The sequence below is a fragment of the Phalangium opilio genome, unplaced genomic scaffold (assembly GCF_054372755.1).
Source record: "Phalangium opilio isolate 3A_F unplaced genomic scaffold, DU_Popi_V2 ptg000019l_1, whole genome shotgun sequence".
In the NCBI taxonomy this organism is placed as follows: Eukaryota; Metazoa; Arthropoda; class Arachnida; order Opiliones; family Phalangiidae; genus Phalangium; species Phalangium opilio.
This window is the reverse complement of record NW_028324152.1, coordinates 4,737,572-4,756,458: the sequence shown is the minus strand read 5'-3', so window position 1 is coordinate 4,756,458 and position 18,887 is coordinate 4,737,572. Positions and strand designations below refer to the sequence as shown.

Sequence of the window (18,887 nt, the reverse complement as noted above, 5' to 3'; positions counted from 1 at the left end):
GAAGATATGTTTGCTGTTTTCATATCTGGTGGAATTTGAAAGAGGAAACAAAAGTGAAAACGCAAACGGCACGCAGTATTCCCAAGTACTGTATGCGCTCGACGCTGCTTAACTTCGGTGATCGGACGAGAACCGGTGTTTTCAGCGTGATATGGCCGTTGCCGAGAGTGCTAGTTAATAATTCGAATTTAAATTAAGTGAGACAAATTAACGTTCATCATTTTAAAACAAAAAGAAAAAGAAAACATGTTTGCTTTTTTCATATCTATTAAAATTTAAAAGAGGTAAAAAAAGTGAAAAAGCCAACGGCACGCAGTGTTCCTAAGTGGTCTCCCTCCCAAGTAGTGACTGCGCTCGACGCTGCTTAACTTCGGTTATCGGACGAGAACCGGTGTTTTCAGCATGATATGGCCGTTGCCGAGAGTGCGAGTTAATAATTTGAATTTAATTAACTTAAGTGCTGTTTTCATATCTGGTGGAATTTGAAAGAGGAAAAAAAAGTGAAAAAGCAAACGGCACGCAGTATTCCCAAGTACTGTATGCGCTCGACGCTGCTTAACTTCGGTGATCGGACGAGAACCGGTGTTTTCAGCGTGATATGGCCGTTGCCGAGAGTGCTAGTTAATAATTCGAATTTAAATTAAGTGAGACAAATTAACCTTCATCATTTTAAAACAATAACAAAAAAAACATGTTTGCTTTTTTTATATCTATTAAAATTTAAAAGAGAAAAAAAAAGTGAAAAAATCAACGGCACGCAGTGTTCCTAAGTGGTCTCCCTCCCAAGTACTGACTGCGCTCGACGCTGCTTAACTTCGTTGATCGGACGAGAACCGGTGTATTCAGCGTGATATGGTCGTTGCCGAGAGTGCTAGTTAATAATTTGAATTTAATTAACCTTCATCTTTATAAAACAATAACAAAAAGAAGATATGTTTGCTTTTTTCATATCTATTGGAATTTAAAAGAGGAAAAAAAAGTGAAAAAGCCAACGGCACGCTGTATTCCCAAGTACTGACTGCGCTCGACGCTGCTAACGTCGGCGATCGGACGAGAGCCGGTGTTTTCAGCGTGATATGGCCGTTGCCGAGAGTGCTAGTTAATAATTCGAATTTAAATTAAGTGAGACAAATTAACCTTCATCATTTTAAAACAATAACAAAAAAAACATGTTTGCTTTTTTCATATCTATTAAAATTTAAAAGAGAAAAAAAAAGTGAAAAAATCAACGGCACGCAGTGTTTCTAAGTGGTCTCCCTCCCAAGTACTGACTGCGCTCGACGCTGCTTAACTTCGTTGATCGGACGAGAACTGGTGTATTCAGCTTGATATGGTCGTTGCCGAGAGTGCTAGTTAATAATTTGAATTTAATTAACCTTCATCTTTATAAAACAATAACAAAAAGAAGATATGTTTGCTTTTTTCATATCTATTGGAATTTAAAAGAGGAAAAAAAAGTGAAAAAGCCAACGGCACGCTGTATTCCCAAGTACTGACTGCGCTCGACGCTGCTAACGTCGGCGATCGGACGAGAACCGGTGTTCTCAGCGTGATATGGCCGTTGCCGAGAGTGCTAGTTAATAATTCGAATTTAAATTAAGTGAGACAAATTAACCTTCATCATTTTGAAACAATAAGAAAAAGAAAACATGTTTGCTTTTTTCATATCTATTAAAATTTAAAAGAGGAAAAAAAAGTGAAAAAGCCAACGGCACGCAGTGTTCCTAAGTGGTCTCCCTTCCAAGTACTGACTGCGCTCGACGCTGCTTAACTTCGGTGATCGGACGAGAACCGGTGTATTCAGCGTGATATGGTCGTTGCCGAAAGTGCTAGTTAATAATTTGAATTTAATTAACCTTCATCTTTATAAAACAATAACAAAAAGAAGATATGTTTGCTTTTTTCATATCTATTGGAATTTAAAAGAGGAAAAAAAAGTGAAAAAGCCAACGGCACGCAGTGTTCCTTAGTGGTCTCCCTCCCAAGTACTGTATGCGCTCGACGCTGCTCAACTTCGATGATCGGACGAGAGCCGGTGTTTTCAGCGTGATATGGCCGTTGCCGAGAGTGCTAGTTAATAATTCGAATTTAAATTAAGTGAGACAAATTAACCTTCATCATTTTAAAACAATAAGAAAAAGAAAACATGTTTGCTTTTTTCATATCTATTAAAATTTAAAAGAGGAAAAAAAAGTGAAAAAGCCAACGGCACGCAGTGTTCCTAAGTGGTCTCCCTCCCAAGTAGTGACTGCGCTCGACGCTGCTTAACTTCGGTTATCGGACGAGAACCGGTGTTTTCAGCGTGATATGGCTGTTGCCGAGAGTGCTAGTTAATAATTTGAATTTAATTAACTTTCATCTTTATAAAACAATAACAAAAAGAAGATATGTTTGCTGTTTTCATATCTGGTGGAATTTGAAAGAGGAAACAAAAGTGAAAACGCAAACGGCACGCAGTATTCCCAAGTACTGTATGCGCTCGACGCTGCTTAACTTCGGTGATCGGACGAGAACCGGTGTTTTCAGCGTGATATGGCCGTTGCCGAGAGTGCTAGTTAATAATTCGAATTTAAATTAAGTGAGACAAATTAACGTTCATCATTTTAAAACAATAAGAAAAAGAAAACATGTTTGCTTTTTTCATATCTATTAAAATTTAAAAGAGGAAAAAAAAGTGAAAAAGCCAACGGCACGCAGTGTTCCTAAGTGGTCTCCCTCCCAAGTACTGACTGCGCTCGACGCTGCTTAACTTCGGTGATCGGACGAGAACCGGTGTATTCAGCGTGATATGGTCGTTGCCGAAAGTGCTAGTTAATAATTTGAATTTAATTAACCTTCATCTTTATAAAACAATAACAAAAAGAAGACATGTTTGCTTTTTTCATATCTATTGGAATTTAAAAGAGGAAAAAAAAGTGAAAAAGCCAACGGCACGCAGTGTTCCTTAGTGGTCTCCCTCCCAAGTACTGTATGCGCTCGACGCTGCTTAACTTCGGTTATCGGACGAGAACCGGTGTTTTCAGCGTGATATGGCCATTGCCGAGAGTGCTAGTTAATAATTTGAATTTAATTAACTTTCATCTTTATAAAACAATAACAAAAAGAAGATATGTTTGCTGTTTTCATATCTGGTGGAATTTGAAAGAGGAAACAAAAGTGAAAAAGCAAACGGCACGCAGTATTCCCAAGTACTGTATGCGCTCGACGCTGCTTAACTTCGGTGATCGGACGAGAACCGGTGTTTTCAGCGTGATATGGCCGTTGCCGAGAGTGCTAGTTAATAGTTCGAATTTAAATTAAGTGAGACAAATTAACCTTCATCATTTTAAAACAATAACAAAAAAAACATGTTTGCTTTTTTCATATCTATTAAAATTTAAAAGAGAAAAAAAAGTGAAAAAATCAACGGCACGCAGTGTTCCTAAGTGGTCTCCCTCCCAAGTACTGACTGCGCTCGACGCTGCTTAACTTCGTTGATCGGACGAGAACCGGTGTATTCAGCGTGATATGGTCGTTGCCGAGAGTGCTAGTTAATAATTTGAATTTAAATTAAGTGAGACAAATTAACCTTCATCATTTTAAAACAATAACAAAAAAACATGTTTGCTTTTCTCATGTCTATTGAAATTTAAAAGAGAAAAAAAAGTGAAAAAATCAACGGCACGCAGTGTTCCTAAGAGGTCTCCCTCCCAAGTACTGACTGCGCTCGACGCTGCTTAACTTCGGTGATCGGACGAGAACCGGTTTACTCAGCGTGATATGGTCGTTGCCGAGAGTGCTAGTTAATAATTTGAATTTAAGCCCAAAAATTATATCGTCGTCAGGTATTGTGGAAAAACTTTGACTTTTTACGTCACATCTGAGACCTCACAACACCGCTCCCGGATGGGCTCGAACCACCAACCTTTCGGTTAACAGCCGAACGCACTAAGCATTGCGCTACGGAAGCTTAGAATTTAAAATGTTGTCAGGTATTGTGGAAAAACTTTGACTTTTTACGTTACATTTGAGATCTCACAACACCGCGCCCGGGTGGGCTCGAACGACCAACCTTTCGGTTAACAGCCGACCGCGCTAATCATTGAGCCACGGAAGCTCAGAAATTAAATGGTTGTCAGGTATTGTTTAAAAACTTTGACTTTTTACGTCACATCTGAGACCTCACAACACCGCTCCCGGATGGGCTCGAACCACCAACCTTTCGGTTAACAGCCGAAGACACTAAGCATTGCATCACGGAAAATTAGAATTTAAAATGTTGTCATGTATTGTGGAAAACTTATGACTTTGTACGCTACATCTGAGACCCCACAACACCTCTCCCGGGTGGGCTGGAACCACCAACCTTTCGGTTAACAGATGAACGCGATAACCATTGCGCAACGGAAGCCCAAAAATTAAACGTTCGTCAGGTATTGTGGAAAAACTTTGACTTTTTACGTTACATTTGAGATCTCACAACACCGCTCCCAGGTGGGCTCGAACGACCAACCGTTCGGTTAACAGATGAACGCGATAACCATTGCGCAAAGGAAGCCCAAAAATTAAATGGTCTTCAGGTATTGTGGAAAAACTTTTATATTCTGGGTTACAGCTGACACCTCACAACACCGCTCCCAGATGGGCTCGAACCACCACCCTTTTGGTTAACTGCCGAACGCACTAAGCATTGCGCCACGGAAGCTTAAAATTTAAAATGTTGTCAGGTATTGTGGAAAAACTTTTGCTTTTTACGTTCCTTCTGAGATCTCACAACACCGCTCCCGTGTGGCCCGAACCACCCATTTTTCGGTTAACAGATGAACGCGATAACCGTTGCGCAACGGAAGCCCAAAAATTATATCGTCGTCAAGTTTTGTGGAAAAACTTTGACTTTTTACGTCACATATGAGACTCCACAACACCGCTCCCGGGTGGGCTCGAACCACCGACCTTTCGGTTAACAGCCGAACGCACTAAGCATTGCGCCATGGAAGCTTAGAATTTAAAATGTTGTCAGGTATTGTGGAAAAACTTTGGCTTTTTACGTCCCTTCTGAGATCTCACAACACCGCTCCCGTGTGGCCCGAACCACCAACCTTTCGGTTAACAGATGAACGCGATAACCGTTGCGCAACGGAAGCCCAAAAATTATATCGTCGTCAGGTTTTGTGGAAAAACTTTGACTTTTTACGCTACATCTGAGACCCCACAACACCTCTCCCGGGTGGGCCCGAACCACCAACCTTTCGGTTAACAGCCGATTGCGCTAACCATTGCGCCACGGAAGCCCAAAAAATAAATGTTCGTCAGGTATTGTGGAAAAATTTTGACTTTTTACGTCACATATGAGACTCCACAACACCGCTCCGGGATGGGCTCGAACCACCAACCTTTCGGTTAACAGCCGAATGCGCTAACCATTGCGCCACGGAAGCCCAAAAAATAAATGTTCGTCAGGTATTGTGGGAAAACTTTGACTTTTTACGTCACATCTGAGGCCTCACAACACCGCTCCCGGGTGGGCTCAAACCACCGACCTTTCGGTTAACAGCCGAACGCACTAAGCATTGCGCCATGGAAGCTTATAATTTAAAATGTTGTCAGGTATTGTGGAAAAACTTTGGCTTTTTACGTTCGTTCTGAGATCTCACAACACCGCTCCCGGGTGGCCCGAACCACCAACCTTTCGGTTAACAGATGAACGCGATAACCGTTGCGCAACGGAAGCCCAAAAATTATATCGTCGTCAGGTATTGTGGAAAAACTTTGACTTTTTACGTCACATCTGAGACCTCACAACACCGCTCCCGGATGGGCTCGAACCTCCAACCTTTCAGTTAACAGCCGAACGCGCTAACCATTGAGCCACGGAAGCTCAGAAATTCAATGGTTGTCAGGTATTGTGGAAAAACTTTGACTTTTTACGTCACATCTGAGACCTCACAACACCGCTCCCGGATGGGCTCGAACCACCAACCTTTCGGTTAACAGCCGAACGCACTAAGCATTGCGCCATGGAAGCTTAGAATTTAAAATGTTCTCAGGTATTGTGGAAAAACTTTTATATTCTGGGTTACAGCTGAAACCTCACAACACCGCTCCCAGATGGGCTCGAACCACCACCCTTTTGGTTAACAGCCGAACGCACTAAGCATTGCGCCACGGAAGCTTAAAATTTAAAATGTTGTCAGGTATTGTGGAAAACTTATGACTTTTTACGCCACATCTGAGACCCCACAACACCTCTCCGGGATGTGCTCGAACCACCAACCTTTCGGTTAACAGCCGAATGCGCTAACCATTGCGCCACGGAAGCCCAAAAAATAAATGTTCGTCAGGTATTGTGGGAAAACTTTGACTTTTTACGTCACATCTGAGGCCTCACAACACCGCTCCCGGGTGGGCTCGAACCACCGACCTTTCAGTTAACAGCCGAACGCACTAAGCATTGCGCCATGGAAGCTTAGAATTTAAAATGTTGTCAGGTATTGTGGAAAAACTTTGGCTTTTTACGTTCCTTCTGAGATCTCACAACACCGCTCCCGGGTGGCCCGAACCACCAACCTTTCGGTTAACAGATGAACGCGATAACCGTTGCGCAACGGAAGCCCAAAAATTATATCGTCGTCAGGTATTGTGGAAAAACTTTGACTTTTTACGTCACATCTGAGACCTCACAACACCGCTCCCGGATGGGCTCGAACCTCCAACCTTTCAGTTAACAGCCGAACGCGCTAACCATTGAGCCACGGAAGCTCAGAAATTCAATGGTTGTCAGGTATTGTGGAAAAACGTTGACTTTTTACGTTACATTTGAGATCTCACAACACCGCTCCCGGGTGGGCTCGAACGACCAACCTTTCGGTTAACAGCCGAACGCGCTAACCATTGACCCACGGAAGCTCAGAAATTAAATGGTTGTCAGGTATTGTGGAAAAACCTTGACTTTTTACGTCACATCTGAGACCTCACAACACCGCTCTCGGATGGGCTCGAACCACCAACCATTCGGTTAACAGCCGAACGCACTAAGCATTGCGCCACGGAAAATTAGAATTTAAAATGTTGTCATGTATTGTGGAAAACTTATGACTTTTTACGCTACATCTGAGACCCCACAACACCTCTCCCGGGTGGGCCCGAACCACCAAACTTTCGGTTAACAGCCGATTGCGCTAACCATTGCGCCACGGAAGCCCATAAAATAAATGTTCGTCAGGTATTGTGGAAAAATTTTGACTTTTTACGTCACATATGAGACTCCACAACACCGCTCCCAGATGGGCTCGAACCACCAACCTTTCAGTTAAGAGCCGAACGCGCTAACCATTGAGCCAAGGAAGCTCAGAAATTCAATGGTTGTCAGGTATTGTGGAAAAACTTTGACTTTTTACGTCACATCTGAGAACTCACAACACCGCTCCCGTATGGGCTCGAACCACCAACCTTTTGGTTAACAGCCGAACTCGCTAACCATTGCGCCACGGAAGCCCAAAAATTAAATGGCCGTCAGGTATTGTGGAAAAACTTTGACTTTTTACGTCACATATGAGACTCCACAACACCGCTCCGGGATGGGTTCGAACCACCAACCTTTCGGTTAACAGCCGAGTGCGCTAACCATTGCGCCACGGAAGCCCAAAAAATAAATGTTCGTCAGGTATTGTGGGAAAACTTTGACTTTTTACGTCACATCTGAGGCCTCACAACACCGCTCCCGGGTGGGCTCGAACCACCGACCTTTCGGTTAACAGCCAAACGCACTAAGCATTGCGCCATGGAAGCTTAGAATTTAAAATGTTTTCAGGTATTGTAGAAAAACTTTGGCTTTTAACGTTCCTTCTGAGATCTCACAACACCGCTCCCGGGTGGGCCCGAACCACCAACCTTTCGGTTAACAGATGAACGCGATAACCGTTGCGCAACGGAAGCCCAATAATTATATCGTCGTCAGGTATTGTGGAAAAACTTTGACTTTTTACGTCACATCTGAGACCTCACAACACCGCTCCCGGATGGGCTCGAACCACCAACCTTTCAGTTAACAGCCGAACGCGCTAACCATTGAGCCACGGAAGCTCAGAAATTCAATGGTTGTCAGGTATTGTGGAAAAACTTTGTCTTTTTACGTCACATCTGAGACCTCACAACACCGCTCCCGTATGGGCTCGAACCACCAACCTTTCGGTTAACAGCCGAACGCGCTAACCATTGCGCCACGGAAGCCCAAAAATTAAATGGCCGTCAGGTATTGTGGAAAAACTTTGACTTTTTACGTCACATATGAGACTCCACAACACCGCTCCGGGATGGGCTCGAACCACCAACCGTTCGGTTAACAGCCGAACGCGCTAACCATTGCGCCTTGGAAGCCCAAAAATTAAATGACCGTCAGGTATAGTGGAAAAAGTTTGACTTTTTACGTCACATATGAGGCCTCACGACACCGCTCCCGGGTGGGCTCGAACCACCGACCTTTCGGTTAACAGATGAACGCGATAACCGTTGCGCAACGGAAGCCCAATAATTATATCGTCGTCAGGTATTGTGGAAAAACTTTGACTTTTTACGTCACATCTGAGACCTCACAACACCGCTCCCGGATGGGCTCGAACCACCAACCTTTCAGTTAACAGCCGAACGCGCTAACCATTGAGCCACGGAAGCTCAGAAATTCAATGGTTGTCAGGTGTTGTGGAAAAACTTTGTCTTTTTACGTCACATCTGAGACCACACAACACCGCTCCCGTATGGGCTCGAACCACCAACCTTTCGGTTAACAGCCGAACGCGCTAACCATTGCGCCACGGAAGCCCAAAAATTAAATGGCCGTCAGGTATTGTGGAAAAACTTTGACTTTTTACGTCACATATGAGACTCCACAACACCGCTCCGGGATGGGCTCGAACCACCAACCGTTCGGTTAACAGCCGAACGCGCTAACCATTGCGCCTTGGAAGCCCAAAAATTAAATGACCGTCAGGTATAGTGGAAAAACTTTGACTTTTTACGTTACATATGAGGCCTCACGACACCGCTCCCGGGTGGGCTCGAACCACCGACCTTTCGGTTAACAGCCGAACGCACTAAGCATTGCGCCATGGAAGCTTAGAATTTAAAATGTTGTCTGGTATTGTGGAAAAACTTTGGCTTTTTACGTTCCTTCTGAGATCTCACAACACCGCTCCCGGGTGGCCCGAACCACCAACCTTTCGGTTAACAGATGAACGCGATAACCGTTGCGCAACGGAAGCCCAAAAATTAAATGACCGTCAGGTATAGTGGAAAAACTTTGACTTTTTACGTCACATCTGAGACCTCACAACACCGCTCCCGGATGGGCTCGAACCTCCAGCCTTTCAGTTAACAGCCGAACGCGCTAACCATTGAGCTACGGAAGCTCAGAAATTCAATGGTTGTCAGGTATTGTGGGAAAACTTTGACTTTTTACGTCACATCTAAGGCCTCACAACACCGCTCCCGGGTGGGCTCGAACCACCGACCTTTCGGTTAACAGCCGAACGCACTAAGCATTGCGCCACGGAAGCTAAAGAATTTAAAATGTTGTCAGGTATTGTGGAAAAACTTTTATATTCTGGGTTACAGCTGACACCTCACAACACCGCTCCCAGATGGGCACGAACTACCACCCTTTTGGTTAACAGTAGAACGCACTAAGCATTGCGCCACGGAAGCTTAAAATTTAAAATGTTGTCAGGTATTGTGGAAAACTTATGACTTTTTACGCCACATCTGAGACCCCACAACACCTCTCCGGGATGGGCTCGAACCACCAACCTTTCGGTTAACAGCCGAATGCGCTAACCATTGCGCCACGGAAGCCCAAAAAATAAATGGTCCTCAGGTATTGTGGGAAAACTTTGACTTTTTACGTCACATCTGAGGCCTCACAACACCGCTCCCGGGTGGGCTCGAACCACCGACCTTTCGGTTAACAGCCGAACGCACTAAGCATTGCGCCATGGAAGCTTAGAATTTAAAATGTTGTCAGGTATTGTGGAAAAACTTTGGCTTTTTACGTTCCTTCTGAGATCTCACAACACCGCTCCCGTGTGGCCCGAACCACCAACCTTTCGGTTAACAGATGAACGCGATAACCGTTGCGCAACGGAAGCCCAAAAATTATATCGTCGTCAGGTATTGTGGAAAAACTTTGACTTTTTACGTCACATCTGAGACCTCACAACACCGCTCTCGGATGGGCTCGAACCACCAACCATTCGGTTAACAGCCGAACGCACTAAGCATTGCGCCACGGAAAATTAGAATTTAAAATGTTGTCATGTATTGTGGAAAACTTATGACTTTTTACGCTACATCTGATACCCCACAACACCTCTCCCGGGTGGGCCCGAACCACCAACCTTTCGGTTAACAGCCGATTGCGCTAACCATTGCGCCACGGAAGCCCAAAAAATAAATGTTCGTCAGGTATTGTGGAAAAATTTTGACATTTTACGTCACATATGAGACTCCACAACACCGCTCCCGGGTGGGCTCGAACCACCGACCTTTCGGTTAACAGCCGAACGCACTAAGCATTGCGCCATGGAAGCTTAGAATTTAAAATGTTATCAGGTATTGTGGAAAAACTTTGGCTTTTTACGTCCCTTCTGAGATCTCACAACACCGCTCCCGTGTGGCCCGAACCACCAACCTTTCGGTTAACAGATGAACGCGATAACCGTTGCGCAACGGAAGCCCAAAAATTATATCGTCGTCAGGTTTTGTGGAAAAACTTTGACTTTTTACGTCACATATGAGACTCCACAACACCGCTCCCGGGTGGGCTCGAACCACCGACCTTTCGGTTAACAGCCGAACGCACTAAGCATTGCGCCATGGAAGCTTAGAATTTAAAATGTTGTCAGGTATTGTGGAAAAACTTTGGCTTTTTACGTCCCTTCTGAGATCTCACAACACCGCTCCCGTGTGGCCCGAACCACCAACCTTTCGGTTAACAGATGAACGCGATAACCGTTGCGCAACGGAAGCCCAAAAATTATATCGTCGTCAGGTTTTGTGGAAAAACTTTGACTTTTTACGCTACATCTGAGACCCCACAACACCTCTCCCGGGTGGGCCCGAACCACCAACCTTTCGGTTAACAGCCGATTGCGCTAACCATTGCGCCACGGAAGCCCAAAAAATAAATGTTCGTCAGGTATTGTGGAAAAATTTTGACTTTTTACGTCACATATGAGACTCCACAACACCGCTCCGGGATGGGCTCGAACCACCAACCTTTCGGTTAACAGCCGAATGCGCTAACCATTGCGCCACGGAAGCCCAAAAAATAAATGTTCGTCAGGTATTGTGGGAAAACTTTGACTTTTTACGTCACATCTGAGGCCTCACAACACCGCTCCCGGGTGGGCTAAAACCACCGACCTTTCGGTTAACAGCCGAACGCACTAAGCATTGCGCCATGGAAGCTTAGAATTTAAAATGTTGTCAGGTATTGTGGAAAAACTTTGGCTTTTTACGTTCGTTCTGAGATCTCACAACACCGCTCCCGGGTGACCCGAACAACCAACCTTTCGGTTAACAGATGAACGCGATAACCGTTGCGCAACGGAAGCCCAAAAATTATATCGTCGTCAGGTATTGTGGAAAAACTTTGACTTTTTACGTCACATCTGAGACCTCACAACACCGCTCCCGGATGGGCTCGAACCTCCAACCTTTCAGTTAACAGCCGAACGCGCTAACCATTGAGCCACGGAAGCTCAGAAATTCAATGGTTGTCAGGTATAGTGGAAAAACTTTGACTTTTTACGTCACATCTGAGACCTCACAACACCGCTCCCGGATGGGCTCGAACCACCAACCTTTCGGTTAACAGCCGAACGCACTAAGCATTGCGCCATGGAAGCTTAGAATTTAAAATGTTGTCAGGTATTGTGGAAAAACTTTTATATTCTGGGTTACAGCTGAAACCTCACAACACCGCTCCCAGATGGGCTCGAACCACCACCCTTTTGGTTAACAGCCGAACGCACTAAGCATTGCGCCACGGAAGCTTAAAATTTAAAATGTTGTCAGGTATTGTGGAAAACTTATGACTTTTTACGCCACATCTGAGACCCCACAACACCTCTCCGGGATGTGCTCGAACCACCAACCTTTCGGTTAACAGCCGAATGCGCTAACCATTGCGCCACGGAAGCCCAAAAAATAAATGTTCGTCAGGTATTGTGGGAAAACTTTAACTTTTTACGTCACATCTGAGGCCTCACAACACCGCTCCCGGGTGGGCTCGAACCACCGACCTTTCAGTTAACAGCCGAACGCACTAAGCATTGCGCCATGGAAGCTTAGAATTTAAAATGTTGTCAGGTATTGTGGAAAAACTTTGGCTTTTTACGTTCCTTCTGAGATCTCACAACACCGCTCCCGGGTGGCCCGAACCACCAACCTTTCGGTTAACAGATGAACGCGATAACCGTTGCGCAACGGAAGCCCAAAAATTATATCGTCGTCAGGTATTGTGGAAAAACTTTGACTTTTTACGTCACATCTGAGACCTCACAACACCGCTCCCGGATGGGCTCGAACCTCCAACCTTTCAGTTAACAGCCGAACGCGCTAACCATTGAGCCACGGAAGCTCAGAAATTCAATGGTTGTCAGGTATTGTGGAAAAACTTTGACTTTTTACGTTACATTTGAGATCTCACAACACCGCTCCCGGGTGGGCTCGAACGACCAACCTTTCGGTTAACAGCCGAACGCGCTAACCATTGACCCACGGAAGCTCAGAAATTAAATGGTTGTCAGGTATTGTGGAAAAACCTTGACTTTTTACGTCACATCTGAGACCTCACAACACCGCTCTCGGATGGGCTCGAACCACCAACCATTCGGTTAACAGCCGAACGCACTAAGCATTGCGCCACGGAAAATTAGAATTTAAAATGTTGTCATGTATTGTGGAAAACTTATGACTTTTTACGCTACATCTGAGACCCCACAACACCTCTCCCGGGTGGGCCCGAACCACCAAACTTTCGGTTAACAGCCGATTGCGCTAACCATTGCGCCACGGAAGCCCATAAAATAAATGTTCGTCAGGTATTGTGGAAAAACTTTGACTTTTTACGTCACATCTGAGACCTCACAACACCGCTCCCGGATGGGCTCGAACCACCAACCTTTCAGTTAACAGCCGAACGCGCTAACCATTGAGCCACGGAAGCTCAGAAATTCAATGGTTGTCAGGTATTGTGGAAAAACTTTGTCTTTTTACGTCACATCTGAGACCTCACAACACCGCTCCCGTATGGGCTCGAACCACCAACCTTTCGGTTAACAGCCGAACGCGCTAACCATTGCGCCACGGAAGCCCAAAAATTAAATGGCCGTCAGGTATTGTGGAAAAACTTTGACATTTTACGTCACATATGAGACTCCACAACACCGCTCCGGGATGGGCTCGAACCACCAACCGTTCGGTTAACAGCCGAACGCGCTAACCATTGCGCCTTGGAAGCCCAAAAATTAAATGACCGTCAGGTATAGTGGAAAAACTTTGACTTTTTACGTCACATATGAGGCCTCACGACACCGCTCCCGGGTGGACTCGAACCACCGACCTTTCGGTTAACAGATGAACGCGATAACCGTTGCGCAACGGAAGCCCAATAATTATATCGTCGTCAGGTATTGTGGAAAAACTTTGACTTTTTACGTCACATCTGAGACCTCACAACACCGCTCCCGGATGGGCTCGAACCACCAACCTTTCAGTTAACAGCCGAACGCGCTAACCATTGAGCCACGGAAGCTCAGAAATTCAATGGTTGTCAGGTGTTGTGGAAAAACTTTGTCTTTTTACGTCACATCTGAGACCTCACAACACCGCTCCCGTATGGGCTCGAACCACCAACCTTTCGGTTAACAGCCGAACGCTCTAACCATTGCGCCACGGAAGCCCAAAAATTAAATGGCCGTCAGGTATTGTGGAAAAACTTTGACTTTTTACGTCACATATGAGACTCCACAACACCGCTCCGGGATGGGCTCGAACCACCAACCGTTCGGTTAACAGCCGAACGCGCTAACCATTGCGCCTTGGAAGCCCAAAAATTAAATGACCGTCAGGTATAGTGGAAAAACTTTGACTTTTTACGTCACATATGAGGCCTCACGACACCGCTCCCGGGTGGGCTCGAACCACCGACCTTTCGGTTAACAGCCGAACGCACTAAGCATTGCGCCATGGAAGCTTAGAATTTAAAATGTTGTCTGGTATTGTGGAAAAACTTTGGCTTTTTACGTTCCTTCTGAGATCTCACAACACCGCTCCCGGGTGGCCCGAACCACCAACCTTTCGGTTAACAGATGAACGCGATAACCGTTGCGCAACGGAAGCCCAAAAATTATATCGTCGTCAGGTATTGTGGAAAAACTTTGACTTTTTACGTCACATCTGAGACCTCACAACACCGCTCCCGGATGGGCTCGAACCTCCAGCCTTTCAGTTAACAGCCGAACGCGCTAACCATTGAGCTACGGAAGCTCAGAAATTCAATGGTTGTCAGGTATTGTGGAAAAACTTTGACTTTTTACGTCACATCTAAGACCTCACAACACCGCTCCCGGATGGGCTCGAACCACCAACCTTTCGGTTAACAGCCGAACGCACTAAGCATTGCGCCACGGAAGCTTAGAATTTAAAATGTTGTCAGGTATTGTGGAAAAACTTTGACTTTTTACGTTACATTTGATATCTCACAACACCGCTCCCGGGTGGGCTCGAACGACCAACCTTTCGGTTAACAGCCGAACGCGCTAACCATTGCGCCACGGAAGCCCACAAAATAAATGTTCGTCAGGTATTGTGGAAAAATTTTGACTTTTTACGTCACATATGAGACTCCACAACACCGCTCCCAGATGGGCTCGAACCACCAACCTTTCAGTTAAGAGCCGAACGCGCTAACCATTGAGCCAAGGAAGCTCAGAAATTCAATGGTTGTCAGGTATTGTGGAAAAACTTTGACTTTTTACGTCACATCTGAGAACTCACAACACCGCTCCCGTATGGGCTCAAACCACCAACCTTTTGGTTAACAGCCAAACTCGCTAACCATTGCGCCACGGAAGCCCAAAAATTAAATGGCCGTCAGGTATTGTGGAAAAACTTTGACTTTTTACGTCACATATGAGACTCCACAACACCGCTCCGGGATGGGTTCGAACCACCAACCTTTCGGTTAACAGCCGAATGCGCTAACCATTGCGCCACGGAAGCCCAAAAAATAAATGTTCGTCAGGTATTGTGGGAAAACTTTGACTTTTTACGTCACATCTGAGGCCTCACAACACCGCTCCCGGGTGGGCTCGAACCACCGACCTTTCGGTTAACAGCCGAACGCACTAAGCATTGCGCCATGGAAGCTTAGAATTTAAAATGTTTTCAGGTATTGTAGAAAAACTTTGGCTTTTAACGTTCCTTCTGAGATCTCACAACACCGCTCCCGGGTGGGCCCGAACCACCAACCTTTCGGTTAACAGATGAACGCGATAACCGTTGCGCAACGGAAGCAAAATAATTATATCGTCGTCAGGTATTGTGGAAAAACTTTGACTTTTTACGTCACATCTGAGACCTCACAACACCGCTCCCGGATGGGCTCGAATCTCCAACCTTTCAGTTAACAGCCGAACGCGCTAACCATTGAGCCACGGAAGCTCAGAAATTCAATGGTTGTCAGGTATTGTGGAAAAACTTTAAACATGTTTGCTTTTTTCATATCTATTAAAATTTAAAAGAGAAAAAAAAGTGAAAAAATCAACGGCACGCAGTGTTCCTAAGTGGTCTCCCTCCCAAGTACTGACTGCGCTCGACGAAGCTTAACTTCGTTGATCGGACGAGAACTGGTGTATTCAGCGTGATATGGTCGTTGCCGTGAGTGCTAGTTAATAATTTGAATTTAATTAACCTTCATCTTTATAAAACAATAACAAAAAGAAGATATGTTTGCTTTTTTCATATCTATTGGAATTTAAAAGAGGAAAAAAAAGTGAAAAAGCCAACGGCACGCTGTATTCCCAAGTACTGACTGCGCTCGACGCTGCTAACGTCGGCGATCGGACGAGAACCGGTGTTCTCAGCGTGATATGGCCGTTGCCGAGAGTGCTAGTTAAAAATTCGAATTTAAATTAAGTGAGACAAATTAACCTTCATCATTTTAAAACAATAACAAAAAAACATGTTTGCTTTTTCATATCTATTAAAATTTAAAAGAGGAAAAAAAAGTGAAAAAATCAACGGCACGCAGTGTTCCTAAGTGGTCTCCCTCCCAAGTACTGACTGCGCTCGACGCTGCTTAACTTCGGTTATCGGACGAGAAGCGGTGTATTCAGCGTGATATGGCCGTTGCCGAGAGTGCTAGTTAATAATTTGAATTTAATTAACTTTCATCTTTATAAAACAATAACAAAAAAAGATATGTTTGCTTTTTTCATATCGGGTGGAATTTAAAAGAGAAAACAAAAGTGAAAAACCAACGGCACGCAGTATTCCCAAGTACTGTATGCGCTCGACGCTGCTTAACTTCGGTGATCGGACGAGAACCGGTGTTTTCAGCGTGATATGGCCGTTGCCGAGAGTGATAGTTAATAATTTTAATTTATTAAACCTTTATCTTTAAAAAACAATAACAAAAAGAAGATATGTTTGCTTTTTTCATATCTGGTGGAATTTAAAAGAGGAAACAAAAGTGAAAAAGCCAACGGCACGCAGTATTCCCAAGTACTGACTGCGCTCGACGCTGCTAACGTCGGCGATCGGACGAGAACCGGTGTTCTCAGCGTGATATGGCCGTTGCCGAGAGTGCTAGTTAAAAATTCGAATTTAAATTAAGTGAGACAAATTAACCTTCATCATTTTAAAACAATAACAAAAAAACATGTTTGCTTTTTCATATCTATTAAAATTTAAAAGAGGAAAAAAAAAGTGAAAAAATCAACGGCACGCAGTGTTCCTAAGTGGTCTCCCTCCCAAGTACTGACTGTGCTCGACGCTGCTTAACTTCGGTTATCGGACGAGAAGCTGTGTATTCAGCGTGATATGGCCGTTACCGAGAGTGCTAGTTAATAATTTGAATTTAATTAACTTTCATCTTTATAAAACAATAACAAAAAAAGATATGTTTGCTTTTTTCATATCGGGTGGAATTTAAAAGAGAAAACAAAAGTGAAAAACCAACGGCACGCAGTATTCCCAAGTACTGTATGCGCTCGACGCTTTTTAACTTCGGTGATCGGACGAGAACCGGTGTTTGCAGCGTGATATGGCCGTTGCCGAGAGTGCTAGTTAATAATTCGAATTTAAATGAAGTGAGACAAATTAACCTTCATCTTTATAAAACAAAAAAAAAGAAGATATGTTTGCTTTTTTCATATCGAGTGGAATTTAAAAGAGGAAACAAAAGTGAAAAAGCCAACGGCACGCAGTATTCCCTGGTACTGACTGCGCTCGACGCTGCTAACGTCGGCGATCGGACGAGTACCGGTGTTCTCTGCGTGATATGGCCGTTGCCGAGAGTGCTAGTTAATAATTCGAATTTAAATTAAGTGAGACAAATTAACCTTCATCATTTTAAAACAATAAGAAAAAGAAAACATGTTTGCTTTTTTCATATCTATTAAAATTTAAAAGAGGAAAAAAAAGTGAAAAAGCCAACGGCACGCAGTGTTCCTAATTGGTCTCCCTCCCAAGTAGTGACTGCGCTCGACGCTGCTTAACTTCGGTTATCGGACGAGAACCGGTGTTTTTAGCGTGATATGGCCGTTGCCGAGAGTGCGAGTTAATAATTTGAATTTAATTAACTTTCATCTTTATGAAACAATAACAAAAAGAAGATATGTTTGCTGTTTTCATATCTGGTGGAATTTGAAAGAGGAAAAAAAAATGAAAAAGCAAACGGCACGCAGTATTCCCAAGTACTGTATGCGCTCGACGCTGCTTAACTTCGGTGATCGGACGAGAACCGGTGTTTTCAGCGTGATATGGCGGTTGCCGAGAGTGCTAGTTAATAATTCGAATTTAAATTAAGTGAGACAAATTAACCTTCATCATTTTAAAACAATAACAAAAAAAACATGTTTGCTTTTTTCATATCTATTAAAATTTAAAAGAGAAAAAAAAAGTGAAAAAATCAACGGCACGCAGTGTTCCTAAGTGGTCTCCCTCCCAAGTACTGACTGCGCTCGACGCTGCTTAACTTCGTTGATCGGACGAGAACTGGTGTATTCAGCGTGATATGGTCGTTGCCGAGAGTGCTAGTTAATAATTTGAATTTAATTAACCTTCATCTTTATAAAACAATAACAAAAAGAAGATATGTTTGCTTTTTTCATATCTATTGGAATTTAAAAGAGGAAAAAAAAGTGAAAAAGCCAACGGCACGCTGTATTCCCAAGTACTGACTGCGCTCGACGCTGCTAACGTCGGCGATCGGACGAGAACCGGTGTTCTCAGCGTGATATGGCCGTTGCCGAGAGTGCTAGTTAATAATTCGAATTTAAATTAAGTGAGACAAATTAACCTTCATCATTTTGAAACAATAAGAAAAAGAAAACATGTTTGCTTTTTTCATATCTATTAAAATTTAAAAGAGGAAAAAAAAGTGAAAAAGCCAACGGCACGCAGTGTTCCTAAGTGGTCTCCCTTCCAAGTACTGACTGCGCTCGACGCTGCTTAACTTCGGTGATCGGACGAGAACCGGTGTATTCAGCGTGATATGGTCGTTGCCGAAAGTGCTAGTTAATAATTTGAATTTAATTAACCTTCATCTTTATAAAACAATAACAAAAAGAAGATATGTTTGCTTTTTTCATATCTATTGGAATTTAAAAGAGGAAAAAAAAGTGAAA

General features: G+C 44.0%; 3 non-coding genes and 20 pseudogenes across 3 annotated transcripts; all 23 read right to left on the bottom strand.

Annotated features, from left to right (window-relative positions):
- Window positions 1–60: 60 nt before the first annotated feature.
- LOC149700286 (5S ribosomal RNA) lies at window positions 61–163 on the bottom strand (annotated as a pseudogene).
- A 137-nt stretch (window positions 164–300) lies between these two features.
- On the bottom strand, window positions 301–419 carry LOC149700285 (5S ribosomal RNA; annotated as a pseudogene).
- An 88-nt stretch (window positions 420–507) lies between these two features.
- On the bottom strand, window positions 508–610 carry LOC149700284 (5S ribosomal RNA; annotated as a pseudogene).
- A 135-nt stretch (window positions 611–745) lies between these two features.
- Window positions 746–864, bottom strand: LOC149700283 (5S ribosomal RNA; annotated as a pseudogene).
- A 359-nt stretch (window positions 865–1,223) lies between these two features.
- On the bottom strand, window positions 1,224–1,342 carry LOC149700282 (5S ribosomal RNA; annotated as a pseudogene).
- A 361-nt stretch (window positions 1,343–1,703) lies between these two features.
- On the bottom strand, window positions 1,704–1,822 carry LOC149700281 (5S ribosomal RNA; annotated as a pseudogene).
- A 122-nt stretch (window positions 1,823–1,944) lies between these two features.
- On the bottom strand, window positions 1,945–2,063 carry LOC149700280 (5S ribosomal RNA; annotated as a pseudogene).
- Window positions 2,064–2,200: 137 nt separating this feature from the next.
- Window positions 2,201–2,319, bottom strand: LOC149700279 (5S ribosomal RNA; annotated as a pseudogene).
- Window positions 2,320–2,441: 122 nt separating this feature from the next.
- LOC149700278 (5S ribosomal RNA) lies at window positions 2,442–2,544 on the bottom strand (annotated as a pseudogene).
- A 137-nt stretch (window positions 2,545–2,681) lies between these two features.
- LOC149700277 (5S ribosomal RNA) lies at window positions 2,682–2,800 on the bottom strand. Its single transcript, XR_016382380.1, has one exon. It is a non-coding gene; the product is annotated as a 5S ribosomal RNA (ribosomal RNA).
- Window positions 2,801–2,922: 122 nt separating this feature from the next.
- LOC149700276 (5S ribosomal RNA) lies at window positions 2,923–3,041 on the bottom strand (annotated as a pseudogene).
- A 122-nt stretch (window positions 3,042–3,163) lies between these two features.
- LOC149700275 (5S ribosomal RNA) lies at window positions 3,164–3,266 on the bottom strand (annotated as a pseudogene).
- Window positions 3,267–3,400: 134 nt separating this feature from the next.
- LOC149700274 (5S ribosomal RNA) lies at window positions 3,401–3,519 on the bottom strand (annotated as a pseudogene).
- Window positions 3,520–3,652: 133 nt separating this feature from the next.
- On the bottom strand, window positions 3,653–3,771 carry LOC149700273 (5S ribosomal RNA; annotated as a pseudogene).
- Window positions 3,772–7,253: 3,482 nt separating this feature from the next.
- TRNAK-CUU (transfer RNA lysine (anticodon CUU)) lies at window positions 7,254–7,326 on the bottom strand. The gene has a single exon. It is a non-coding gene; the product is annotated as a tRNA-Lys (tRNA).
- A 7,565-nt stretch (window positions 7,327–14,891) lies between these two features.
- TRNAK-CUU (transfer RNA lysine (anticodon CUU)) lies at window positions 14,892–14,964 on the bottom strand. Its single transcript has one exon. It is a non-coding gene; the product is annotated as a tRNA-Lys (tRNA).
- Window positions 14,965–15,796: 832 nt separating this feature from the next.
- LOC149700270 (5S ribosomal RNA) lies at window positions 15,797–15,915 on the bottom strand (annotated as a pseudogene).
- Window positions 15,916–16,272: 357 nt separating this feature from the next.
- Window positions 16,273–16,391, bottom strand: LOC149700269 (5S ribosomal RNA; annotated as a pseudogene).
- A 120-nt stretch (window positions 16,392–16,511) lies between these two features.
- LOC149700268 (5S ribosomal RNA) lies at window positions 16,512–16,614 on the bottom strand (annotated as a pseudogene).
- A 358-nt stretch (window positions 16,615–16,972) lies between these two features.
- Window positions 16,973–17,091, bottom strand: LOC149700267 (5S ribosomal RNA; annotated as a pseudogene).
- Window positions 17,092–17,688: 597 nt separating this feature from the next.
- On the bottom strand, window positions 17,689–17,807 carry LOC149700266 (5S ribosomal RNA; annotated as a pseudogene).
- A 360-nt stretch (window positions 17,808–18,167) lies between these two features.
- On the bottom strand, window positions 18,168–18,286 carry LOC149700265 (5S ribosomal RNA; annotated as a pseudogene).
- A 361-nt stretch (window positions 18,287–18,647) lies between these two features.
- Window positions 18,648–18,766, bottom strand: LOC149700264 (5S ribosomal RNA; annotated as a pseudogene).
- Between the last annotated feature and the right edge of the window lie 121 nt (window positions 18,767–18,887).